Source organism: Akebia trifoliata, unplaced genomic scaffold (assembly GCF_017979445.1).
Source record: "Akebia trifoliata isolate Shusen 1 unplaced genomic scaffold, ASM1797944v1 Contig00446, whole genome shotgun sequence".
Lineage (NCBI taxonomy): Eukaryota > Viridiplantae > Streptophyta > Magnoliopsida > Ranunculales > Lardizabalaceae > Akebia > Akebia trifoliata.
Genome location: NW_028237021.1, coordinates 51169 through 61003, shown reverse-complemented (window position 1 = coordinate 61003; position 9835 = coordinate 51169). Strand labels below are relative to the sequence as shown.

At 37.6% G+C, this 9835-nt stretch overlaps 1 pseudogene; it reads right to left on the bottom strand.

Annotated features, from left to right (window-relative positions):
• Positions 1-2078: 2078 nt before the first annotated feature.
• LOC147381466 (uncharacterized) lies at positions 2079-2896 on the bottom strand (annotated as a pseudogene).
• Between the last annotated feature and the right edge of the window lie 6939 nt (positions 2897-9835).

Sequence of the window (9835 nt, the reverse complement as noted above, 5' to 3'; positions counted from 1 at the left end):
TTTCCAAGGTACATAAAAACTTTTCATGCAAAAATAGATCTTTTGCAAATTATTTTTCCTTCTTTTTCTTTTCTTTTGGAAAACATTTTCTTCTGAAAAATATTTTTTCTCTGAAAAATAGTTTTTTAGTTGGAAAGTATATTCTCTTGGAAAATATTTTTTGGAAAACGTTTTTTCTTAGAAAACATTGTTTTTAGAGAATAACACTTTTTTGGAAAACACTTCTTTTGGAAAATATTTTTTCTGGAAAATACTTTCCCTTTGTAAACTATTTTTCTTCTTTGAAAATTTGATTTCTATTTCGATTTAAATGGCCCGGTCCATCAGGATTGTTGGATCGAGTTGGACTGGGTCATTTGCAAGAGATGGATTTTTTATTGGGTCGGTGCACCCATTTTGATTTTCAAAAATAACATTTTATCCTTGAGGACAATCATACACTCTGATCTACACCATTCACATCATTCACATACATTCATCAATCAACAGGTTCCAATCAATAAACAACCCGGGAACACCCACGATAAGTTCGAGTCGTAACCTATTGGGAAGGTTTCTAGACTCTAAGCTTACTACGTGCAATGCATTTTTATCTGGCCACCCTTGCCCAAGCACACCTATATACCTTTCGATACGTGGTGACTTGGTTTGATATACCATATAGGTGATAATCTAAAATCTCAATTCACTTCTCTGAAGCCAAAAACAGCCAGTTTGATCTCCAGTTGAGAGGTGGCGCACAATGCTGAGCAAGAGCCCACTTAAATACCTCTCGTCTAGAATAGACGTAGTCTATCCCCCTCGTACAGTAGGGTACAGCGGGGCAAGATCTGCTTAGGCACCGATTTTGACCAAGAATTGCAATTGATATACTTAGATTATCTTTTATACCTACGGGTACGAGTCAAGGGTTGTAGCTTTCATAAATGGTTTGGCATCCCACGAGGGGACTGACCACGTACTAGTACTACGTTGGCAATCGGGACATGTGACTGTGTGGCTTACAATAGGTCAAAGGCTCAGGTCGCTCCAGCCTGGGTGCATCAACATACTTCTCAGAATCACCTGATCAGATGGTATTGATGCCCCCAGTTTGATATACCCTAAGGTACGTGACTGGAGTTGTGGGTTTCATGAATGACGTCGCATCTCCGAAGAGACCGGGCCACGCACTAGTGCCACGTTGGCTAAATGGGACGTGTAAGTGCGTAAAACAGTAAACGTGCATGTGGTGTGTGCAAAGCAGGGTGGGGTGTGCCCGGGGCCTTTTTCAGATAAATGGGCTTATAAGCTAGATCAAATCATCAATGGGCCACAATCATAGTGAATACAATCATCAAAAGATTATCAAGATCAAAGTCATGGCATGCAAATCAGGAGGAATTAAAATCAACAAGACCAATCAATTAATTATAACCAATCAATCAATATGTTAGAGTTAAGACTCCATCAATCAAGATATCAAAAGGGTATCATCATATCAATCGGGTATCAAAAAGGAAATCATGCACCCTAATCTAACACATAACCTATTCAAATATGGACTCATCGAGTTAACTCATCTCATAGTATTCAATCTTCATATAACATGGAAACAATATCATCATAACATATGAAGGGAATGTATAAGAACAAGCAACAAATTGTATGAAACCAATAAATTCAAATGTGTTGACTCGACTTATGACAACCAAAATCGGGATATCATAGCACCACATTATGAAAACATGCAAATAAAATTAAAACAATTAGTTCCTTACATGGTGCAAGACGAGTTCAACTGAGTTGACTCACCTAAAAATTCACCGCTATAGTTGATTTTCGAAATCCAAACCTCTTTTTTTTTTTTTTATGGTCCAATCAAAGATCGTTTTGGGCGACCCACAACGATTCGAAATTTCAAACAACATATTGAGGAGGATAGCACAATAGTAGTTGAGATAATGAACGCTCTTCTTTTTTTTACCAAATTGATTTTTTTTAAGAAAAGACATTTCCATTTAATATTTTAAATAAGAAAACTATGACCAATAATCTTTTATGACAACATCTGTTCAAATTGTAAGGTAAAAGCTACTATGAGTTATGAAGGTCTAGACATTTGAAGGCAGCCTCATCAACAGTTTACCACTCATAACAGCACTCTTAACATAATAGTAACAGAAGTCTGCCAATATGAAAGTTTGAATAATCTCCGAAAGAAGGATCATTGGTAGCCACAGGTTACCAATTCCCTGGTAGAATATATATTCCCACGAGTCTCAATAACCTGAATTATCCAATGAGCACAGGCCCAGAGCCTTGCAATACCCAATGCAAAAACATAATGTGTTGTAAACGGCTCAACCATCTTTGCATTTTGCATCAAACGAAGCTGAGGCACCACTTAAACAGATTCTAAGTACGTACAAAAAGCCCAAAGCATTCTATTGATGCGACTACGAATCGTATAAGGATGGATGAAAAAGGCAAGGATGGCCGCAGGAACCACCATATAGTATATTTTCATGTTGTCTAGTTCCTTGATATAAGTAAAATTCAATTTGAAACGCATCATGTATATAACCCAAACTGTTGGGATTAATGTCGCAAAATCAAGCACGGTATGAATGTCCGCCTCCATAATGTAGCTACAAAACAATCTTACAGCTAAGAATATAGCAATGAGCTCGTGGGTCTTTAGTGACAGACCAGAACACGTCTTCTGGGTAGTGAGCTTGTAAATCAAGACCATGATTCCTATAGCGTGGCTTGCTTCAGAGCCTATGAAGAAGTGGTTGTGATCAAGGACGAAATACTTTAGAGAGATTAAAGAACAGATTGCAGACATCACAGCCATGAAGATCTTCACCTTCATCGATTGCCTTCGAACCCATCCGAACAACACGTTCACAGGTTATCTCTTCCTTATCCTCATAATCAGTCAATCGATCGATTTGTAACACAGATGGAGAGAGAGAGAGAGGAGGAGAGAGAGAAAGAACGTTTCTCTGCTGTTTTCCGTTTTTAAATACATGGAGAAGATGATAAAAACAGCAAAAGCTGTTTTTTGCTAATGGCACACCGCGTGAAAGTTTTTTTTTTTTTTACGATTTTTTTTTCTGATTTTTTTTTCGAATCGTCTTCTCCTCATCATGAACAACATTAAAAAAGGAAATTTTTTTTTTTTCTTACCACATCACTCACAAATAATTTATTTTCATAACTCGCCGCGCTATGTCTAGTAACGTGCTAAAAAAATAAAAAAAATCCATAACTCACATTCCAACCACCATCATTCTATCATCAATTTATGTCAATTTGAATCTTTCATTATTTAGGGTCATCCCAAAATTACCCTAGATCGAACCATAAAAAAAAACCAAAACCATGTATCCAATATTGAACCAAAAGATACTAAAAGGGTAATACAGACCAAAAAATAATTCAAAATAAAAAAAAATTGGTCATTTCCCATGTCATTAACCTTTGATATCCTGCATTATTTAGGATCATTCTGAATGACCCCAAATTGAATCATAACAAAGATGTGCCAAACAAAAATATTCAACATCTCAATCAATAATCAACAATAGAACCAAAAGAATAATAAAAATCAAAATAAAAAATAAAAAATAAATAAAATATACTAAGAATAAAATAAAATAAACAACTAGGTCCTACTGGCAATGCTCCCATACTTGGGGCTTTTCAAGTCTGATCCTCAATAGTCCCCAGTGGAGTCGCCACTGAAAGCGCCCTCGATCCGCGGGGTGCGCGGATCCGCTTTTGACCCTTGAGGTTTGGGAGTCGCCACCTAGTTATTGTGGTCTAGGAACCAAACTGACTCTAAAATGGATAAAAAGGAACTAATCTACTATAGAAATCTGAATCCGAAGATCATGTTACGGGGTTGGAAGGTGTTAGGCACCAACCCCGCCCGGCCAATGCCGGTCTCTACTTATTCCAAATATAACTACATCGCTAATGATAAAATCTAGATTAAAAAATAATATAAAAAACCTTACCTTCGATCTGCAAAAGTACTATTCCCTCAGATCTGAAAAACAGTTCTTTGTACCGTACTCCTTGCTTCGTTTTGTCTCCGGATCTGATTTCTGATCTCCGAGATAAGGTGTCTCCTTCTTGGATCTGGATGCTTTGAATTTGTGATGGATTTTTGGGGTGTTTTTGAAAGGTTTCTAGGTGTTTTTTAGGCTAAAATTGGAGTAGGGGTGTTAGGGAAGGAGTTGGGACTCCAAAATTAGGGTTTTGGGGAGGTTGTGGAGGCTTCTTCACCTACTTTTCCTAGGGTTTTTTCTTTGATACGAAAATAGGGTGTGGAGGCTCCTATTTATAAAGTTTTTAGAAGCATTTAGGGTTTGATTAGGGTTTCTTTTTAGGGTTTCAATTAGGGTTTTGACTTAGTCTTTAGGGTTTTAGGGTTTTGACTTTAGTCTTATGAGATTGACTTGATTAGTTTTAGATTAGGGTTTGGATTTAGGGTTTTGACCTTAGTCTTATGAGATTGACTTGATTTTAGATTAGGGTTTTGATTTAGGGTTTTGACCTTAGTCTTATGAGATTGACTCGATTAGTACCTTGACTTCAGTCTTGCTTGATTGACTTTAATTTTGACTTCAGTCTCACTTGATTGACTTTAATACTTGAATTCAGTCTTGCTTGATTTACTTTTAATTTTTGGAGAACCCCCTTCTATTATATCTTTAATTCTTTGAACCCCCAAATGGAGGGGTCCTTAAAGAAATATCCCACGAACCCTCAACAATTTTGCCTGAGAGTCCAATTAATCGATTTTTTAGGTTCAACTTTTTAAATTAATTTCATTAATGTTTCACTTTAATTATTTAATGTTTTATTTATTAATTTCGAATTTTTTAATTATGAAAATTGTGAAATTACCGTTTTGCCCTCGGAGAGGATTTTTTACGTTTTAAGTCGTTTTTCAATGTTCCAGGATGTTTTGGAATCAGTTTTTCGTAAGGAATTCAATGGGAATGTTGGTTTTTGTCATTTATGAAGTTTTTATATGAAATGATCGTGAACTTTATGAGGGGTATTTTCGTAATTTTGTCAAATTTTGTGAAAATTGGCGAAGTGGTTTACTTGGTTTCGATTTATTGTTTTATGTGTTTGAGTGGATTTTCCTAAGCGTAATGCAGGCTCTAGAGTTGTTTTGATGTTAGGGGTATTTTGGTAATTTAGTGATTTTTATCGTGAAGCTTCTTTTTTTTTGCAAGATGATGATTTCTTGTTCTGGTCGTATTTTCCTAGCGTAGCGTGGTTTCTAAGTTTTGTCAGTTCGAGATACCTCATCCGGATTTCTGAAACATATCTGGTAACAAAATAAAGCATTGGAATAGACATCCATCATTGGGAACCTTTGCGATTGGGTCGACGACTTGATTAATCAGGCGGATGCAAAAATGGGGTGTCTACACCCCAACTTTGGGATCTCTCCTCTGTACTTTTCCCTTTACTATTAGTGGAAAAATTTTGCATTTATACATTTGTTGTCACATTTGCAATTTTTTCTTACCTTTTTTCTTATCGCTTTTATACTACACACACATTCTACTAATCTACTTTCTAACTTAGTGCACTTCTATGCTATGCCCTTCTTTTTCTACTGTTATTCTACTCACACTGGTTAAACTGCTCATGCGCGCACACTAGTTAGACTGCATATGTGCACATTGGTTAAACTGCTCATTGCGTATTACTTATGCATACACTGCTATTCTATTTTTACAATCAGCTCATTTTGTTTTCTATTTTCGCGACCAGCTGATTCTACTTTAATGATCAGCTCATTCTCATGCACAAACTTCTACCCTGCTTTCACAATTAGCTATAATCACTTACAATCAACTCATTCTTATTCACTTCCCCATTTTCCCCCCAAGTTCTACCTAAAGTAAGTTTTACTTTAGGTGGAACCTGTAATGGGCTAATTTTGTAAATGGCTATACGAGTCACTATCCTTGAAGAAAGCTCTGATTTTACTTGAGCTTTCGGCTATAATATTCGACTAACTTTTCTGCTAGTGAACTCGTGATAAAGTAGGACCCCGACTAGCTTCTTACTCTACTAACGAGGATAGAGAAGACCTACATAGGTTTAGATCTTGACTAGATCCACATAATGCTTTTGTTACCTATATAAGAGTTGGGCCCCGACCAACTTCTTACTCTACCAATGAAGGTAGAGAAGACCTACATAGGCCCAGATCCCGATTGGATCTCACTTAGTACTCTTAAAACTCATGACAGAGAAGAGTCCCGATCAGCTTCTTACTCTACCAATGAAGGTAGAGAAGAACCATGTAGGTCCTGATCCCGATTGGATCCACTTAGTGCTTTCGTTACTCGTGTCAGAGTTGGGCCCCGACCAGCTTCTTACTTTGTCAATGATGGCAGAGAAGACCCACGCAGGCCCGGATCTTGACTGGATCCCTTTCTTTAGCTAATTCTCACACAGAGATTTAGAACAACTAAAGCAACACATTTATTGATAATACCTTTTCAAATTACATGTATTCCACGGTCTAGGTAGTTCCTGGCCGGACAGTGTGATTAAGTAATAGGCTCCCTTTTGGCCCACTTTCGTCACTCTATATGGCCCTTCCCAATTTGCTCCCAACTTGCCTCTGTTTTGCTCTTCTGTGTTCTAAAATACACGTCGCAATACTAAGTCTCCTTCTTGAAACCACCAAGGATGGACCTTCTTGTTGAAGTAGCATTGCAATTTTTTGTGATAATGCTCCAACCTGACTAGTGCTGCATCTTATTTTTTGTCCAATAGGTCTAGTTCTACAATTGTCTGTTGGTCATTTCTGTCAGTCTTCACTACTTTGGACCTTACTGTGGGGAAACTATTCTCTGTAGGAATTATCGCTTCCATTCCGTAGGCCATAACGAACAAAGACATCCCTGTAGAGGTTTTGGTGGTTGTCTTATAAGCCCATAAGACTCCGTACAAGACCGCTGTCCACCTGCCTTTTGCTTCACCTAGCCTCTTCTTCAAAGTGCCTATCAACACCTTATTTGTAGCCTCGATTTGCCAATTACCTTGAGGGTACTACTGATGAGTGTCTCGAAACACTGAATTATACGCATGTTTTCTGGACATTTATCTTGATTTTTATCCCTATTTTTTCGTATTAAGGTAATAATCATGATAAGCCTCGAAATATCATGTTGCATGTTAATTAGGCTTAATTATACATAAATAAATTTATTTATTAGATAAATCTAATTACGTGTGTTTCTTGTGCGGAAAATCAACATTTTGGAATCAAAATCTAAAGGCAAAAGCATTTGGGCCCACTTTGGAATGCCCTAATCCTTAACTCATGTTCTCTTCTTTTATCTTTTTATGCAAAGAAAAGTGGAGGCTACTTTTAAACTCTTTTACACATATTTTTCTCTATAAATAGAGCTTCAATATCTAGAGAAACTCTCTCTCTTAGTTCTCTCATCCAAGACTCCTTTAATCTAAGGCTCTTAGCCTTTTCTCTTATATTTTTATATTTTTATCTTCTAGTTATTTTCTTTTTGGCTAAATAGTCTTGTAAGAAGTAGAAGAAGAATAATTTATAAGTTTCTCCATGAAATGAAAAAAATTTATTTTATCTCTTATCTTCCCTCTCTTGCGATGACATTAGGCTAAGGTCCCCTCTATTGGAGAGTGGAAAAGCCTAGAGCAAGTTCTTGTGTTGTTTCTAGTTTCATGCTTTTCTTTTATCTTAAAATGCTCATGAGTTCTCTTTAAGATTTCTTGCACATTTTATTTTTAATATAGATACTTTATACTCAGATTAAATCAAGATAAAATATGCTTAAAATAGATAGTTGGTAGTAGGAAGTCCAAGGAATTCTACTTTGTTTATATTTTCTCATTTGTTAAATTTGTCAATCTAAGGAGCTAACACCAAGCCTTTGCGATTGAGTTATAGAAAGGTTAGAGACTAGGAGTTGCTCATTAACATGTTCTAGGTAGATCTACCTCCAATGGTGCTTTAATTTCATAAGTTTACTTGCTTTTAACTTCATTTACTTTGGTTCATTTTTCAGTAACTTAAAATTTTCTTGATAAGTTCAAAAATCCATGAAAAGAAAAAAAAAAAAAACAGTTTTAATCCCATTTGGTTGAAACAAATTTTATCCTCTTAGCTTAACTTTACTCCCCCTTTATCTTGGGTTCAATCTCCAACTTACCCCACAAGTAAGGTAAAAGTAAGATTAATATTAACTCCGGTGGAAAGAACAATGATATTACGACAAACTGCGATGTGGAAAACAATTGCTTTATTCTATGCTCACTACAGAATTCTCTGATCTGCTCTCCAGTAAATTGTCTTCCATTATCGAAAATTATGGTGTACGGCAGGCCAAACATGTATACAATGTTTTCCCAGAGAAACTTTTGGTCTTCTTACTGTTGGATTCTAGCTAAAGGGAGTGCTTCCGCCCACTTAGTGAAATAGTTCGTGGCTACTAGCAAGAAAGTCAGATTACCTGGTGTCCTAGGCAACGGGTCTACTAAATTGATCCCACACTGCGCAAAGGACCACGGGCTGATAAGGGAGTTGAGCTGTACTGCTGGTTGTCAGATTATCTTCCCATGTCTTTGTCATAGCGCTTAACGTGCAGTGTTGCATCCTTCTGTAGATAGGGCCAAAAATAGCATTGCGAAAGTACCTTATGCACCAGAGATCGCACCCTTGAATGATTTCCACAGTTTCCCTCGTGGATTTTGCTTAACACCTCTTTCGCTTCTTCTGGGGGTAAACAACGCAAGATTGGCCCTCCCACAGACTTCCTGTATAGAACCCCATTTAGGATAGTATACCTCTCCGCTCAGCTCCTAACCCGCCTAGCCTCATTCAAATCACTAGGCAGCTCCCCCTGTTGTAGGAAGGCTAAGATTGGGTTCATCCATCCTTTGTCCTTTACAACTGCTACCATACTGGCTAACCCGGGCTCGTTTATTGTTGGATGCTTTTGATAGCCTAACAACAACTCTCTCCTGTTTTGCCCGGTCAGTATCAAGGAGATGTAGGCTAGAGCATCTGCATGCCTATTATTTGTCCGGGGTATATGTTCTACTTTTACTCTTCTCGTGCAATGCATAACGAATCTAATCTTATCTAAGTAGAGCTACATCCTAGGATCTCAAGCCTCGAATGTCCCATTAATTTGATTTTCCACTAACTGTGAGTCATTGTAGACTGTGGCCTCAGATACCCCTAGAATTACTAAAGATTCGAGGCTGAGCAACATCGACTTGTACTTCGCTTCATTGTTCGAAGCCTTGAACCCCAATCTAACCACCTTTTTTATTCTTGACTTGGGGTGATCAACACTACTCCGACTCTTGAGCCTTTGAGATTGGACGATCTATCCATGTACGCCTTCCACCCCGGATTACTTTGCAACTCTTGCTTACCATCCGCTTGGTCTAATTCCTCTACCAATAGATCTACTTTTTCTTCTACTGGGAAGTCTACCAAGAAATCAACCATCGCTTGGCCTTTCAACGAGACTTTGGGTTTGAATTTAAGCCCAAACTTTGCTAGTTGTATTGCCCACTTTGCCATTCTGCCTGACCCTTCTGCTTTTCCCAATACAGACTTTTAAGAGAACTCTGTGATGACTTGCACTAGATGTGCCTGAAAATACGATCGCAGGCGTAGCGCCGTATATACTAAGGTAAACCCTAACTTCTCGAGTCTTGAGTAATGTATTTCTGTATCCATGAAGGTCTTACTCAGAAAGTAAATAGGTTGCTCTGTTGCTACCCCGGCCTTGACCAAGACAGAGCTGAGCTCATG